Source organism: Grammomys surdaster, unplaced genomic scaffold (assembly GCF_004785775.1).
Source record: "Grammomys surdaster isolate TR1022 unplaced genomic scaffold, NIH_TR_1.0 554, whole genome shotgun sequence".
NCBI lineage: Eukaryota > Metazoa > Chordata > Mammalia > Rodentia > Muridae > Grammomys > Grammomys surdaster.
Window position 1 is genome coordinate 447,582 of NW_021604973.1, and position 14,341 is coordinate 461,922.

Consider the following 14,341-nt stretch of genomic DNA (forward strand, 5'->3'; position numbering starts at 1 on the left):
ATATACATATACATATACATATACATATACATATACATATACATATACATATACATATACACACATACACACACTCATTCCAAGTAGTTGAGTGTAGGTGTTAAAGTTACTAACCAAATGTCTGCTTTTGCATGACTCTTTAGCATGTGCCAGTCATTGGTGTAGTGGTGAGGTGAAACCTGTTTTCTAGTTTTGTGGTGCACTGTTAAATCTCAGCAGTTGCTGATGAAGAATTTAGCCGAGACGACTGGAATTTGCAGGGCCAAGGCCAAAGCCACCCTTGGGGGAGGGGTGGAGTGGAAACCTTCGCTCTGGATCAGTGGTTGTGTATAAGACAGGCAACCCGGTGACCGTGGGGCACCTCTCTATGTAAGGAGTTCTGGCTTCTGAGACTGCAGTGGAGTTTCCCGGAACGGTGCTTTTCAGTGGTTAAAGCTTCTCCTCGTGATTGGTGCCCTGTCCTACCTATAACTTAAGGAAGACGCAGGGATACTCAGAATGCACAGTGTGCTTGTTACTGAGTGAAATTTAAGCGAGCTCTGTATAGATTGGGTTTGGATGGTTTTGAGAACAAGACTTTTGATAAGAAGGCAAACTTGCTCCGTTCTCTTTTCTTCAGTGACCCACAGGTTAGCATATTGTGCAAGGACATTAGGTGTCAATTTCCTTCAGTTTGCAAAACATCATTGGAGTGTCAGTTAGATACCCAGAAGTCATTTGTCTTTACACTTCCTCCCCTTCCTCCCCTCTTCTCATGCAGATGTATTAATTGGTGAATCACCCCCCCCAACCTCAACTTTTCTCAGTCAGATTTTCTAGAACTAGAGTTGTTACCCCTTCACCCTATTGATGTCAGACTCTCCCTTGAAATGCAGAGCTGAGGATAGTTGGGACTAGAGGGGGATTGTCAGCCAAGATCCTGTCTCACTTCTCTATCTCAGAATAGATCTGGTCGGCCTTAAGATGTGGGCAATTTGGGCTCGTGGATGTCTGGGCCTATGGATAACCTTTTATTATGGTTAAGATTTCATTTTCTTGGATATACATACACTAAAAAATTGGCTTTGTCTTGCTTGGTTCATCAGTGTTCTATTAAAAAATATTTTTTATTATTTTAAATTGTGTGTCCGTGTGTGTTCCGTGTGTGTGGTTATATGCATGTGAACGAAGGTTCCCTGGAGTCCAGAGGCATTGGATCTCCCTGGAGCTGGAGTAACAGACACTTCTGAGCTGATTGATGTAGGTTTTGGGAACTGTACTCAGATTCTCTGCAAGACTAGTGTTTGTGCTCTTAACCACCAACTGAGCCGTGTCTCCAGCCTCATCAGAGCCTTTTTAAAAAAAAGAACTAGGGGGGAAAGACTAGTAAGATTTAAAGTTTTTTATTTTTATTTTTTTATCTTTTATTCTTTTCTCACAGGCCTCTGCATTTGGTTGCAGCTAGGTGTCAAAAATCTAATGTGTGCACATACAAATTGCAAGAAAAGTCCAATTCTTAGTATAATCTGCAATTGGAATGCTGAGGCAGGGGGATTGCCATGAGTTGGTAGCTTGCCTTCAGCACGTAGTCCTATCTGAGAAAACCAACCACTCAGCCAACCAAGTAATAGTTTTAGACAAAATAGCCCAATTCCTCTATGCCCAGTTGTAGCTTGATATATTTATGGGATGTGTGTAGCTTTAGTGAGTATTCAGGTGACCTAACGAAGCTGTTTGCAGTCCAAGAAACACAGAGCTTGAGGCTTGGCTCCTACTTCCCCCCTAGTACTAAACGTGTAGTTTCTTTTCTGAGCAAATGTCTGGGGGCTGCGTGGTGTAGTTTCTATAGTAACTCTCTGGATTCACAGACACCGATGGTGATGGTCAGTGACGGGAGGGGCCATGGCTAGTCTAAGTTGTGTTCCCAGTGTAGATCTGAAGCGCAGCGGGGGGGGCAGGTGCTCAGCACTGACAAACGTGAAGAGGAAGTAGAGAAGAAGGGACAAGGGTAGGCAGAGCTTCTGTAGGCTAAGGCTGACTTTATGGACTGGGTTCTGACTTTGATGCTGGACTCTGGCATATTTCAAATACCATGTCAGTCAAGACCTACACAGAGGTAGAAACAGAAGATCATCTCTTTGTGTGCCCCCCACTCCAGACCTTGGGCATGCCAGTTAAGTGCCTCTATTGAACAGTGTCTGTCCCTAGGAATGCACCATCATGGGGATTTCGGGGTTAAAGCCATAAGGCACTTGCTCCTTGTTTTGGAAAAGCACAGACTGTAAAATGCAAATGCATTGTTGCCTTGTTAGGCACCTTGGAAAAGGAGCCCAAGACTTCCTTTTCCAAGGGTTGGCAGCTTTCAGAAGCAACACTGGATGGAGAGTCTCTGGATGTACGCCTCTAGTTTTTCAGAGTTACACAGAGACGTCAAGATTTAGGGTTACCTGAGAAGGCCTGTCCCTGGCTGATCTTCTGTGTACTTAAGAAATACACATACCTTCTGGTATCTCCATTGGTAGTGTGCTTGCCTATCATACGTGAAGCCCGGGGTCACATCCTCAACACAAATAGTCTAGGTGTGGTGGTGCATGCCTGCAATCCCAGTACCCAGGAAGGGGAAGGAGGAGGATCTGGGTACCAGAGACCCTGGCTTCCTGCATGCACCCTACCCCAAATCATATCAGGATGAAGCCCAAACTATGTGCTTTCACCTGCAAGGCCACACTTAAATCTTTCCACTTTTTTTTTTTAACTAGGCATGTCTCCATCTGTCTGTTTATATGCACTAGGATATAGGCTCAGGAAGGCTGCTGCCTGCCAGGGTCCTCACAGCCAAGTTGACAAAACTAGCCTTTGGACTCTTACATCCTCCAAATGCTTATATAGTTGGTAATTTGTTTAATCTCTTAGTTGCATGCTGCTGATTATTGCATTGCAAAGTACTAACCCCAAAGACTTTTTGTACAAATAGTTACACCGAGTGTTGTCTGTTTCTCAGGTGGAAACTTAGAGATGAGACTCACAGAGCTTGTAAGCATCAGATAATGAAAACCATTTCATATCAGTCGGGCTTTGCTCACTAGTGGAGTACCCAATCCATACAACTTAAAGAAGGAAAGGTTGATTTTATTTTGCTCATGGATTCAGACGGTTCAGTCCATGGTCCTAGTTGCTGGTTCTGATGGCAGAAGGGAACCCTAGCCCTGCAGATCGCTCACATACCTGACATGCAGCCAGCGGGAGGGCATCGCTCAGGTCTTTCCTCCGTGCAGTGGAGTGCTCTTTACTGCCCGTCAGGATGGTGGGAGCATGTGGTGGAAGTCATCCGCCTCAGGATCAGGTTCAACTTTCAAAGGCATATCCTCATTTTTTCTTTTCTGGAGCTAGCACCCACTTCGTGAAGTTTCTACCATCTTCTAAAATAGCACCAGCAGCTGGTGATGAAGAGTTTGATACATGAGCCCATGGGGAACGTTGCTGTAACAGCAGGCTTTTCCACCTGAGCCCAAGTTCCTGAAATAATGACTCCTAGCCTAGGCCATAGCTTGGGCTTGTTCCCTGACTAGCTCATGACTTTACCCATTTATTCTATTCTAATTTCTGCCATATGGCTAGTTACCTGCCCTCACGTTCATGAGACTGTCTATATCATCATTATGGCGAATCTCTTCCATGCCTGACTATCCCAGAATCTTCACTCCCCGATAGACCTCCCACCTACTATTTCCTGCCTAAGCTAATAGGCCAACAACTTTTTATTGACAGGTGAAGGTTCCATACAGTACACAAGAGATTTTCTCTATATATTGCTTTTGCAAACCATAATGGGCCCTACATTGTTCTAGCATCTGTCTCCTTTGATCAGTACCCTCCAGGGCCTTTGACTCCTGGTCTGTGGCTGCCTTACTTCCCTCTGTATGCCTCACATATGCTGTCTGGACTATGGCTCAGATTGTTAAAACTGAAAGGCACCTCAGCTATCTTGTGCAGACTCACTTTATGGGTGGAAATTGAGGTCAAGAGGGGAAGTCTTGACCCAAGGTACATAACCACATCATAACAAGAACTACCCCTAATCTCTGGATACAGTTATCTGTTGCTACCTAATAAACAACCTTAAGACTCAGGCTGGGAACAACAGCTGTGTGTTTTGCTAATGATCCATGGCCTGGGAATTCAGGTAGGGCTTAGCTCAGCTGTGCACATGGTGAACATCCTGTTGGGTTCTTCTTCTTCTTCTTTTTTTTTGATCTGCCTGGAAAGTCCTAGAAGGCTTTATATGGCAGGTGCTTCATTAGTCCTTTGTGTGAATGTTGTAGTAGTTAATGGCTGGCTTATAGTTCTTCATCGCACAGTGGGTCTTTTATTTGGTAGGGCGCTGTTAGGGCTTGGCCCTGTGAGTTTTACAGGATTTCTTCCGCTGTTGCCTGTTGATCATAACTGACCATGGGGTAGAGGAATACGCTCCGCTTCTTTTGATGTCTTTGAGTAAGTGAATGTGAGTGCATATACTTGTATGTATATATGCGTGTGGGTTAACCTAGAGTACTGTGTGTGTGTGCTTGTACGTGTTGGTGAACCACATGTATGCAGTGTCAGCAGAGGCCAGAAGAGGTCATTGAATCCTCTAGAGTTATAGACAGAAGTCATTGGGTGCTGGGAACTGAATCTGAGTTATCTGCCAGAGAACTTCTGCTCTTAACAGCTATGCTACTTCTCCAGCCCTCCACCTTGTGTTTTGGACCCAGCCAGGAAGCCAGGCTGACTCCTCAGCAATCCTGTCTCCGCTGCCTCACCTCTGGGATTACAAGCATGTATCACCGTTCCTGTCTTTTTCATATGGGTCCCGGGGACCAAACTGAGTGCCTATGTGGCAAATACTTTACCAACTGAGCTCTCACCCAAGGGTTTCCCAAGCACCACTCTTAATGAGGGGGTGTCAATGTCAAGTTGTAAAATTGCACATGGGGGTGAGAGATACTACTGATGCATAGAGCTTCGTCATTCTCATAAAAATAGATGGGCCAAAGTGTCCTGATGGACAAATCTATTTCTACCTCAGCTGTAAATGTTATGAATTAATGGCATTTGGTTATGCTTCATTTGCCCCAAATATCTTAGACCTCTTTAGTGGCCAAAATCCTGCAGCCACGTGTAAGGTTGGCCGTCACCTATATATAGGACTCTAATTAGACTCAGCTTACGGTTTAGTGTTGCTTACTCATAATGGTGCTTCAAAGCACAGGAACACTCAGTGCCATCCTGGCTATAATTACCCATGTCCTCTTCACACTTGTCACCTGGGTGCTGCCTGTAGCTTCCTGGGGACCGGTTAGCTCTCCTTAGCTTTATGTCCTAGAAGCATGCTGTCTTTTTCCTGCCCTGAACTGAAAACTTGGTTCTGAGATGTTTCTTCGTCCTTTTTGGGGGGTGGGGGAGAGCTTCACTTTTCTTTGTTGGTGCAGTATGTGCATTTGTGTGCATGTGGAGACCAGGGGTTGATGTCCAGTGTAGGAGTATGTGCAGCAGATGCCTGCTGCAGGGGCCAGACAGAGATGCTCTCCTGGAGCTAGAGTTACAGACAGTTGAGAGGCATCTGGCATAGGTGCTGGGAACTGAACTTGGGTCCTCTGCAAGAGCAGTAGGTGCTCTCACTTGGGGAGCTATCTCTCCAGCCCTCCTTCCTGCTTGAGACACAGGAAGTTCTGATGAATTTTAAGTTCAACGATTTAAAGAGACTTGCTGGCCAGTGAGCTCCGGGGATCTGTCTGTGCCTGTTCCCGAGGGCTAGAATCCAGCCCCCTTCTTTCTAGTAGCTTTACTCAATGTGATTCAGGTACCATATAAGCCACCAATTTAAAATATACAATTCAGTGATTTGTTTTTAGTATATTCACAAACATCCGTTGCTGCAGTCCATTTTAGGACATTTCCACCATCTCAGAGGGACCCCTGTCTCCAGTCCTAAGCCGTCAGTATTCTATGTTCTGTTTCTAGAGTTTCCTATTCTGGACATTTGATAAATTTAAACATGTAACACACAGGATCTTTTGGCTCTGACCTTGTCCTAGTTCTTTTCCTGTTGCTATGACAAATACTTTGACAAGAGCAACTCAAAGGAGAAAAGGTTTGTTGTGGCTCACAGTTTGGGTGACAACTCATAGTGGTGGGGAAGTCAGTCACAGCAACAGGGGCTTGCGGTAACTGGTCACATTTTCATCCAAACACAAGAAAGAGGAAGTGAATATGTCCTGCCTGGCTCTATCTCTTATAAGTTCAGGACCCATACCCTCAGTGAGGGCTGTGTGTCCTGGCCCCATTTTAGACTCCACAAGGTCTTTGGGTCTGCATCCCTCTGTCCCTGTGTCCACTGCAGACATGAATGCAGTGTCTTACATGCATAAGATGTGAATGCATTAATACATGTAATTTCTTAGCTGTTCCCTGTGAGGACTGCCAGGGTCCTCCCTGGTCACCGCTCAGTAGGAGATGCCACGTTGGTGCCAGGCTCTTTCTGATTACTCCTCTTGCTTTAGTTCGTGATCCCGGTGACTTGCCTTGAGGCACTCTGTCATGGTGTCTAGTATTATTCTGACCCCTAGTTTTCATGGTGCCACTTCTCAGTAAGCTTCCCCCCCCCCCATGAAAATAAACCCTATGATTGATGGGCAATGAGGAATTAGAGTTTGAATTAAAACATGTTTAATTTCAGGAATAGGTAATTATCATTTATTAATTGTTCTTTATGTTTTCTTTAATGAATGGATACCCCCACCCCCATTCACGGTATATATATTGTTTTTGTTTTGTTTTTGTTTTTTCGAGACATTGCTTCTCTGTGTAGTTCTGGCTGTCCTGGAACTCAGGGATTCCATAGACCAGGCTGGCCTCGAACTCAGTGGTCCACCTGCCTCTGCCTCGAAAGTGCTGAGATTAAAGGCATGTGTCACCATGCTTGTCTTGTTTTGTTATTTTATGTCATATACATTTGGTTGGCAAAAGTGCCTAGCTTAGATTCAGGAGCTGGAGCTGTGGTTGGCTTCGAACCTTAGCTTTGTCCCTTGCTTGCTATGTGTCTTGTATGAATTCCTTAATGTATCTCTTCTGGAAGGGAGGTTCCAAATATCATTTGCCCCATAAGGTGGCTGGGCGGGGGGAAGGGAACTGCCCATGTAAATTCTTTGTGCAGGGGTACAGAGTGGGCTGCTGTTTCCATTAAATTCCACAACTTGCAGTTTGTTTCATTTGATTGGTTTGTGCGTGGTTTAATCCACACAATGGCCGCACACACTTGTCTTCTCTAACTGTGAGGTTTGGTAATGTATTATCTTTACTAGACATGTCTGCTTTTAACAAAAAATATCTAGCTGCAGAATGGAATTACTCTGATTCTTCAAGTTGCAAATCAGACAGCGAGACTGCTGTGTGGGCTTAAAATAGCTGTCAGCTTTCTTGGAAGGGGGCGGGGAAGGGTTAACTAGGTTCTGGTGTAAGCCCTCATCACATTTGTTCCAGCCTTTTAATCCCTGTTATGATTAAAAATCACAGCATCTTAAGTATGGCGTGTTGTCTGTCTTCACTTGCCTTTGAGTTTCTTGGGTAAATATTTCTTTAAGCAGAGCTAATCTAAGCAGAAGGAATCTTGCAGCATGGGATTAATTAATACCTTGCGATGCTTACATTTCCCTTTTCGGTTTTTATGCTCAGCACCATGTTTACTTTTGAACATCAGAGCAGCTGGCTTTAAAGTTGTTTAAGAAGGCACGTCTAGCGAGTTCTGTGCCCACAGCAAGCTAAATCCTCATAAACTCCTTTCTGCATGTAACCCGGGTGGTTTTCTATGGTAAGATTTGGGTGTCGTCTGAGAATTGAGGGCAATAGCTATGCCAGTGCAGTCTTACTAATAAAGTTAAGTGTGTGTGTGTGTGTGTGTGCGCGCGCGCGCGCAGGCATGTGTGCGTGAGCACATTCACATGCATTTGGCACATAAGGCATATGCTGTGTCTGTGCATCAGATAACAACTTTAGGGAGTTGGTTCTTGCCTTCTACCCGGCTAAGGCAAGGTCCGTCCTGTTGTTTCTGCTACTCGAGCATTCTCCTGGTTAGCTGGCCCGTGGACTTCCAGCTGATTCTCCTCGTCGCCACCCCTCATCTCTGCGTAGGTGGGCTGGGATTATAAGTGTGAGCCACCAAGTCTAGGTTTGTATGTCAGTTCTGGAATCAGCTTCATAATGAGTGAGGCATTTCACTGTGACCTTCCTTGCTCGGTGACCTTGAGATTGGCATCTATTTTATCTTTCCATATTTGTCTTGAGAATTTTTTGGTTCCTTGAGTGAGGAGGACAACATTGTGGAAGTGTCTTTTTGTTTTTTCCCTTCCACTTTTTATGTGGGATCTGGGGATTGAACTCAGCCTTCAGCCTTCCATGACTTTGTCTGCTGAACTGTCTTGCTGGCACTCAAGGCTTTTTACTACAGCAGTTGTTTTTGCTTTTGTACCCTCCCCACCCAGGATGGTACATTCCGGCATAGAGCAGTGCTTGATGGACCAGATGCATGCTGCTGAATGGGCAGAAGACTGAATGGAGCTGGTATCATTGAGTGTCTGTGAATTCCCTTCCAGCACGTTTTCTTGGGTACCCTTGTCAGGACTGGGATCCTCAGTGTGGCTCTTGTGGGTGTTACATCTATGCATGCCTGATACTTGTGGGATCCAGAAGCATTGGTTCCCTAGTTGTGAGCTACTGTGTAGGTGCTGGGAATAGAACCTGGGTCCTCTGGAAGGGCAGTCAGTGTTTTTTTTTTTTTTTTTTTTTTTTTTTTTTGAGAAAGTGTTTTTCTGTGTAACCCTGGCTGTCCTGAATTCATTCTGTAGACCAGGCTGGCCTTGAACTCAGAGATCTGCCTGCCTCAGAGTGCTGGGATTAAAGGAGTGTGCTACTATGCTTAGCAGAGTTTCTGTTCTTAACCACTGAGCCATCTCACAGCTACCCAACATGTTTTTTTGCAGTGTAATAATTCTGTCTCCTCTGCCCAGCCCAGCTGTCATCTAATGTGGATGGAGTTCAGTTTATAAAAATGGTTTCTGGAGAGGAAGCGATGTTTGACTTCTGCACTCAGGCTTTCCCTTAGCAGGGTGGTGAGGCTCTTTATGGCCAGGCGCTCACTTTCCTTGAAAAGGTGAGTTAGTTTGTGATCTGAAGCCAGCTTTGTTTGTTGGAGGCCTGAGATGATGAGTATCCAAACTCCATGGTGAGGTTTAATTAGCCTGTCAAATACTAGTACCTCTCTCTCCTCTATGTATTGCGATGACAGCATTTGCTTTATACTCTTAGATTTCCTTATGTGCTTGTGTAGCTTAGGCCCATAGACATGGTTCCACTTTTGTGCTTCCTATAGTACCAGCATGTAGCCGCTGCAAAGACACACAGTGGTGGATGAGGTTCAGTGAGGATCCTGCTTTTCCAGAGTGAAACCCATATCCTTAAAGCTCTCGAGGTGTCTGGCATCTTGTGACAGTGATGCCTCTTCCTGATTCCTTATTTCCCCTCTCCAGCAGTAGCTGGAAATTGCTTTTCATTAAAAATATGCCTGAAGCACACACTTGAGGCTCCTGACTCACCTCTTCTAAGGGAGGAGTCTCCTGCCTCGGATGTGGCGGCTGGAAGGCTGCAGTATTCCCCAGCCCAGTTTACATTTTCCTCCCTTAATAAGAACTCTTAGCAGGGAGCTGGGGCTGAAGTCTAGAGTAAGGGTAGAGAAGCCATCTGAATTGGCTGCAGAGCCCAGCCCACCTCTTGTTGTGTAGGCAGCCTTGAATAAGTCTCTTTCACCTCTTTGTATCCTAGTCCCCTCATCTTTAAATAATAGACTAGAGTCAGTACCCGAGTGAGGCTCTAAGCCCCTCCAACCCTACCTCTCTGGGGCTCTCTTTTTCTTCCTGTGTTCTCTGTAGATCATGTGCCCTGGCCCTGGCCAAGTGACATCCCATAACTTCAAGCTCACATATTGGTTGACAGATCAGTTAGAGCGAACAGCCAGAGCCCAGCAAGGCTGCACAGTGCTCACAGCGTGGGTTCTGAGACTGTGTAGAGTGCTCTTAGTGATCAAGATGTATTGGAGGAAGATGTGGTATTTCTTCCTCTGGCTCTTGGTCAACACGTGGCTTAAGTGGAAGTACATACAGGCAGAATGGATTCTCTACATAGCTTAAGTTCTCAAATATTTATACCTTTTATTGCTGCGTTGTGTGTGTGTGTGTATGCCTTGTAGATTTCATTCAGTTTTGTCCTATTAGAACTAAAAGGGGAATTTTTAAAAGCAACAGAACTCTTTATGGTCAAATTCCATAGAAAGTAAAAGTAAAGAAAAAAAAAGTTGGAGATAGGATCTTGAATACTGACAGGTTCAAGCAAAAAGAGGCCAATGTGTGTTTGTCACCCCCAGGGGCTGCCCCAGGGGCAAGGTCTTGACCTTAAAATTGTGGCATTTGTGGCCCACAGTTCAAAAGTCTTGCCCTTAACCTTGATGCTCCAGAAACAGAATTTTGTATGACAGTGTTTGCAATCTAACTGAACCTTATGTTCATCCAGAGACCTTACAAAATATGGTCCCCTTACATCGATGGCTTCTTATTTCCTGCTTAGTGTGGGGGTGGGGCCCACATTATAATTTTTAAAAGGTTCCAGGGTGATTGCAGAATGTATCCAGATAGCTGCTGGTGTGCATGCACACAAAATAGGGGCATTTATGGGCAGATCTGAGTTACTCAGGCTGTCAAACCTGATTTATTAGTCCAGAGTGCCCTTTTTATGAATTTACAATGGGATGCATAATTGAATGAGATACTGGATATACTCAGTGGATATGAAACCAGCCCTTATCTCCCTGCGGGTATGGGGGTAGTGGTTAGGAGGGGGATAAGACATTTTTGGGACTGTCTGATGGCAGCAGGCCAGGGAGGCTTGATGTATACAATTGTATGAACACTTTCCTAGTTAGAATCAGTCTTCAAAGTCTGTAGGTCAAAGCTCTCTCCTGCAGTTTTGATTAGATACTGCCAGTAATTACCTTTTAAAAACATGTTATTGATTGATTGATATCTCACAGTGTATACCGCAGGCTGGCCTGGAATTTGTGGTCCTCCTGCCTTAGCCTCTAGAGTGCCATCCCTCCCTGCTCTGGGTCTGTGCCTGTTGTGCAGGGTTGAGTGATACGCCCTTTTCCCTTGGGATAATGCCTGCCTTACTTTTTTTCTCCCCTTAATGTTGGGGATCTGGTCTAAGCTCTTTCTCATGCCTTTATTGGCATTTGCAAATACATAGTCTAGGAACTGATTTGTTTGCTGGATGGGGGTGGGGATCTCTCTCTCTCTCTCTCTCTCTCTCTCTCTCTCTCTGTTGCCTGTTCTCTCGTGTTTTCCTTCCTTTAGCTTTCTTTATACTTCATACATGGTTTTGCCTCAACCATGGAGCCACCCATTTCTCTAGGAAGACCTGGTATCTTGTTTAACAGTAGTACAGAACCGCCATCCTGGGTACCAGGGATACCCATTTCTACTGCATAGGCATTGTGTGGTTGCGGAGGCAGAGGTCAGTTTTCAGAGATAGAGCTGGGTAATTATATAGAAGGGTAGCATGCTAAGGAGGGCCTTAGTTAGGGGGCCCTGATGTTTCCAGATAGAATCTGAATCTAGAAATTTGGTATTCTTTTATACTTAACTGGTTCTGTCTTCCACACCAAGAATTCTAGAGTTTGTGCATGTAGAAGGAAGCAACAGTTGAATATCTCACAATCACTCGTTTGTTTTATCCTGTAATGCATAATTAGCACTCTCAGACTCATTATACTAATATCAGTATCAGTTATGATTGCCAAAAGCTGTTTGAAGATTTTTCTTTTGCAAATGCCACCTATGTTCTACTGTTTAAAAGGTGACTGTATGCCGAGCCTCTTGGGACAGGTCTGTAATCCCAGTAAATCTGGAGGCTGAAGGAGGAGCATTGCAGCCTGGGCAATTTAGGGAGTCTGAGTCTCAAAAAGAGAAATAAATAAGTAACTGACTTGGCATATGGTGTATCATTCAGTGGCAGAGTGCTGACTTAGTACGTGTGAGCCCCAGGTCCAGTCTCTAGTACCATTAACAATGAAAGATGAGGAGAACAGTTGTTGGAATGGAGAGATGGCTCACTGTCTAAGAGTGGATACTGCTCTGGTAGAGGACTTGAGTTTAGTCCCTGGTACCAGCATTGTCTATAACGCCACACTCTGGGGGACTGCCACTCTAACCTCCATTCTTGTGCATTTAATGTGCATCTTGGCACTAATCTGCACTCGCACACACTCTCTCATAATGTACACATAGTTAAAAAGTCACAAAAATAAAAAAGATTACTACTGGGATCTGTTGTAGTTTAGCCGAGGATTGACCCTCCTAAAATCCACTGTTCAGACAGGCTGACTGGGGAGTTGACTGGGTTGGGAAGGCACTCACTGTATGAGCTTGAGGGCCTGAGTTTGACCCGTGTAAGAGTCAGATGCTGGAGAGGCAGAGAATCCTTGGAGCTTGCTGGCCAGGTGATCTGGTGGACATAGTGAGCCGGGTTCAGAGAGAGACTCTCTGTCAAAAAGTAAAGTAGTGGGTGACCGAGGAAGACACCCAACATGGACCTCTGGTTCCACACTCAAAGTGGCATCAATGGAGGTTGTAAAACCTTTAAGAAATGGGTGCTCATTTGGAGTGGTGTCCCACAACTAATTCTAACCCTTGGGAAGCAAAGGCAGGATGATCCAGGGTTCAAGGTTATCCTAGATTACGTCATGAGTGTCAAGCCAGCTTGGGCTACTTGATATTAGAGAGATGTTTCAGTGATTAAGAGCACACACTGTTCTTTTGAGGACTCAGAATTTGGTACGCAACACCCATGTTGCGTGGCTCCAGAGATATGACACTCTCTTCTGGCCTCTGAGGACACTGTACACATGTGGCACACATCCACATACTCACAGATAAGCACAATAAACCTAAAAAGTAAACAAACAAACAAGTTAAGTAAGGTGTTCAGTCATTGGACAAGTGCCCTTGGAGAGCCTCTGGGGCTCCGAGTTCTGTCTTCATATCCTGAAGCTGAGGTGAGTACTCAGCCTCACTCACTTTTGCTGTGGTATTCATCTTTGTTCCAGGTCTCAAAGTGGCAGGGGCAAATTGTTGCAAAGGAAGCATCCAAGACTGTGAGCTGAATACTGTTTATGAAGAGAAAAGCTTGTCTCAGGGATGTGTTACAGTAATGGGAAGTTAGCAAGTTTTGCAATTATGAAGGGCAGGCTAGAGAGTGGCCCTTTAAAAAGTCCCCACTCTTTAACCCCTGGAACCCGTGACCGTTACTCTGCACAGAAGACTTTGCATCCATGATAATATTGAGGATCTTGAGAAAGGGAGACTGTTCCTCATTGTCTGGGTGGGCCTTAAATAAATCATAGTTGTCCTCACAAGGAAGGCAGAGGGAGATTATACACAGAGAGAAGCGTAACCATGGAGACTGAGGTTGGGGTGGTTCTGTTACAAGTCAAGTTGCAGGAGGAGAGGCAAGAAATGGACTCTCCCGAGAACATCTTCAGATAGTGCAGCCTGCCAGAACCCTTTGATCCATCAGGTAAAATTGGTTTTGGATTTCTGACCTCCGGAATGGAGAAAGAATCAATTTTTAATGTTTTAAGCCACCGACTTTATAATCAATTGTGATGGTACAGTAGCTACCCAGTGTTGGCCAAGACTTTATATAAAAAAAAAAAAACCCAAATCTCCTTTTTAACCTTCATTTAATTCTTCAGCAATTACATACTTAATACTACTGAAACTTGGATTGGTGTGCAGTTGCTTTGCTCATGTAAGGTTCTTCTCTGGTATTCACAAGAAGGGCTCATGGGGATAATAATCCTTTTATTTTTCTGCAACTCATTAAGCTTTTGTCTGTGAAAGGTCAAAACTACTGTGTAGTGAGAAGTTTGGCTTCTTTAAAGACCCAGTTATGTTATATGAATATGTTTTTGTTTTAACCCCAGGTGTGGGATATGAGACTACTTCGGTTTCTCCACAGCAGCTGACTGTGATTTGTCTTGTGCCCTGGTAGGGGCATGATTCTGCCAACTAAAGATAGTTTACGTATGGAATTCTGTGTACTCTTGAGAGGGTTTAAAAATGCCAGAGCTCTGAGAGGCTACTGCTGCTGGTGCTTTCTGTTGCTTTGGTTGCTGCTTGCTGCTTGCTGCTTGCTGCTGCTTTGGTTGCTGGTGCTGGTTGCTGGTTGCTGGTTGCTGGCTGCTGGCTGCTGGCTGCTGGCTGCTGGCTGCTGGCTGCTG

General features: G+C 44.9%; 1 protein-coding gene across 2 annotated transcripts in view; it reads left to right on the plus strand.

Annotated features, from left to right (window-relative positions):
• The window catches only part of LOC114633209 (carboxyl-terminal PDZ ligand of neuronal nitric oxide synthase protein-like), a 280,780-nt gene that overhangs the window by 530 nt on the left and 265,909 nt on the right, over positions 1 to 14,341 (plus strand). The window lies entirely within an intron of this gene.